The sequence below is a fragment of the Lissotriton helveticus genome, chromosome 2_1 (genome assembly GCF_964261635.1).
Source record: "Lissotriton helveticus chromosome 2_1, aLisHel1.1, whole genome shotgun sequence".
Classification (NCBI taxonomy): Eukaryota; Metazoa; Chordata; class Amphibia; order Caudata; family Salamandridae; genus Lissotriton; species Lissotriton helveticus.
This window is the reverse complement of record NC_136059.1, coordinates 2,108,385,559-2,108,388,565: the sequence shown is the minus strand read 5'-3', so window position 1 is coordinate 2,108,388,565 and position 3,007 is coordinate 2,108,385,559. Positions and strand designations below refer to the sequence as shown.

General features: G+C 44.5%; 1 pseudogene across 1 annotated transcript; it reads left to right on the top strand.

Annotated features, from left to right (window-relative positions):
- The first annotated feature begins 211 nt into the window (after positions 1–211).
- Positions 212–1,266, top strand: LOC144819064 (cold-inducible RNA-binding protein pseudogene; annotated as a pseudogene). Its single transcript, XR_013607214.1, has one exon. The product of XR_013607214.1 is annotated as a cold-inducible RNA-binding protein pseudogene (transcript).
- Positions 1,267–3,007: the final 1,741 nt, after the last annotated feature.

The window sequence follows — 3,007 nt, the reverse complement described above, 5'->3', positions numbered from 1 at the left end:
AAGGCAGGGGTGCCCCCCTCTCCCCCCTCCTTTTCAATCTGTACATAGAACCATTTGCCCAATCTATAAGGGAGGACATCAACATCCCACATTTCTCCTTTGCGGGATGGGAGAAGAAAGTCGGGCTATATGCCGATGATATTCTCATCTACACAACGGACCCGGCCTTGGCATTCCCAACGATCATAAAGAAGGCGGAGGAATCGAGTCGCGAGGCTGTGCCGTCTGCTGACAGTGTTCACCATGTCTAACGATACAGGGAAACTTTTTGTTGGCGGCCTCAGTTACGATACAGATGAGCAGCGCTTGGAAGAGTCATTTAGCTGTTATGGGACGATTGAAACAGTTGTGGTCGTGAAGGATCGAGAGACCGATAGGTCCAGAGGGTTTGGTTTTGTCACCTTTCAGTGTGAAGAAGATGCCAAGGATGCCTTAAATGCCATGAATGGGAAGACTATTGATGGGCGCCAGATCCGAGTTGACAATGCAGGCAAATCTACAGACAGAAGCCGAGGGTCCTACGGAGGACGATCTGGTGGCAGCAGAGGGTACTCGCGTGGGGGCAGAGCAGGACGAGGTGGTGATAGCAATAGCGGCAATCGATATGAGTACAGGACTGGCGGATATGGTGGCGGTGGATATGGTGGCGGTGGGTATGGATCCAGGGATTCTTACGGTAGTGGCCGGAGTGGGGGCTACGGGCAGTCAGGAGGATCCTACAGAGACAGTTACAACTAATGCTCACCTCACGTGTTACAGTCCTTCTCGACTCAAGATCATCCTTCCACTGGCCGAATTTAGAAAGATTCTTGGAGCAGCGCCGAGTAGTCCACCGAATACTTTTAACATGGTTGTGTGAAGCCTTGTAGAACAGGCTGGCCTCTAGTGTCAATGTGGCCTGTTCGCAGTAGGTAGCGTTCAACTTTGTTTATTGCTGGACACTTAATCGTTTCCCAGAATCATTGTGCCTCATTACTTTTCAGTGGAAAATATTTTTAAAGCATTTTATAACCTTCCTTTAGTGTACCAAGGCAGGAGGTAGTCCTGGGTGCTTGTACATAAGAAAGGACAATCTCCTTGGTATATCTAAACAGACTTTTATTTTTCAATGCTCATTTCCTTTTAAATCGGTGTATATTACCAAATTGTACTGGAAGTGATAAAAGGAACCTGTACTTTTTTTCCCCTTTTTTTTTTTTTTTTTTTTTACAAAAAGAAACTGCTTAATTTTCTGAAGCCTCATTAAAATAAGTTTCAAATGAAAAACAAAAGAAGGCGGAGGAATTTGGGTAATTCTCCGGATATGAAATAAATGCCGGGAAGACCGAAATTATGGCCTGGAACATCACAAATCTCCATCTCCAGGTAAAAGCCTCAATAAGATACCTAGGCATAACAGTCACCAAAGACTTAAACCTTCTGGCCCAAAACAACTTAGATCGAATTTTCCGTGAGACTAAAGTGTTGATGAAATCCTGGTCTTTCCTCCCGCTTACCATCTTTGGGAGAACCAGTTTAGTTAAAATGAGCATCCTCCCAAAGTATACTTTTGTTTTCAACACCATCCCACTAACTTTCGAGACTAAACAACTTGCAAAATGTCAACAAAACATCAATTTATTTATATGGGGTTTTAAGTCAAGCAGACTGGCATGGAAGAAACTGAGAAGAAGAAGGGAAAAGGGGGGGCTTGCCTTGCCAGACCTGGAATACTATGCTTGGGCGTTCCATCTGACCCACTCCAGGATGCTACTAAAGATCCCTCTGGACAATGCAAATGGCAACATGTTTAAGGCAATGCTAATAGGTTCCGACCTTCCGCTGAACGGCTTCTTGTTCAAGTTCGGCCACCAAATATTTTTCAAGAAAATCAGGCTAAAGTCATTATTAGGCCCCATCAAGGAATGGACTCAAATTAAGTCTAAAACCGGGGTAGGTTACCTCTCTAACTATGCACCGATTTGGGAATTACCCGGGCTCCCATTACAACACTCTAAGACACTAAATAAGGTACTTACAGATGCTGGTCTAACACGATGGGGCGAGCTAGTGGTAAAAGGATCCCTAATAGACTGGGACTCATTTAAAACCAGAGTAACAATTCCACTTTCCTGGATAGTATATACACAGCTAGCCAGCTGGCTCCGAACCCAAACAAAAAAAAAAACGATACTGGGCCAACAGAGTTCATTAGAAAACAACCTAGTGGAGAAACCCGCCGGAAAAAAGGAAGTCGCACTTTATTATTGGAATATCATTGAAGATGGAGAGCGCGAGCTCAATCTTCCGGCAAAACTGTGGGGAGGCGAGGGAGATCTCCAAGTAGAGGATATATGGTTAGACTCTTTCACCCTCCTGTATAAAATCATAAAACCAGCATGGCTGCGGAGAAACCACTTCTTTACACTACACCGGGCATACTACTCCCCTAAAAAACTTTCTAAATTCCAACCTGGGAAATGTTGCAGCAATGCTCTCTCCCTGCAGCCTCAGACCTACACATGTTTTGGGAGTGTCCGGGTATCATTGCTTATTGGAATGAAATTAAAGTAACACTCGAATCAATTCTCAAAATTCATATCACCCTGTCATGGTCTTTAATCATCTTTGGCCTAGATCAAAATATCAAGGGATTAGAACGGGAGTTTCTATTTTTTGCTATTTTATTGGCCAGAAGGGAAATTTGTAAGAACTGGATCAGCATGAATTCTCCGACACATGCAGAATGGCTGTCTTCACTGTATGTAACATCGAAGGTAGACTTAGCCAGAATATGCATCCCCCGCTCTGTGAGATTTTGGGATTTCTTGATCGAGTGGAGACGGATCAGTTAGTTAACCCGGGTTTTTTTTTTGGTTTTTTTTCCCGGGTCCAATGATTAGGCCAAAATCTCCTTGTCCGATGGGAGGCACCCCACGCCGTACAGTTGACGGACTAGCTGCCTACAAAAGGCTCGATTGGAGAGTACTCGTGCAGGGCTCTTTCTCTTCATGAGATACCCTATCAG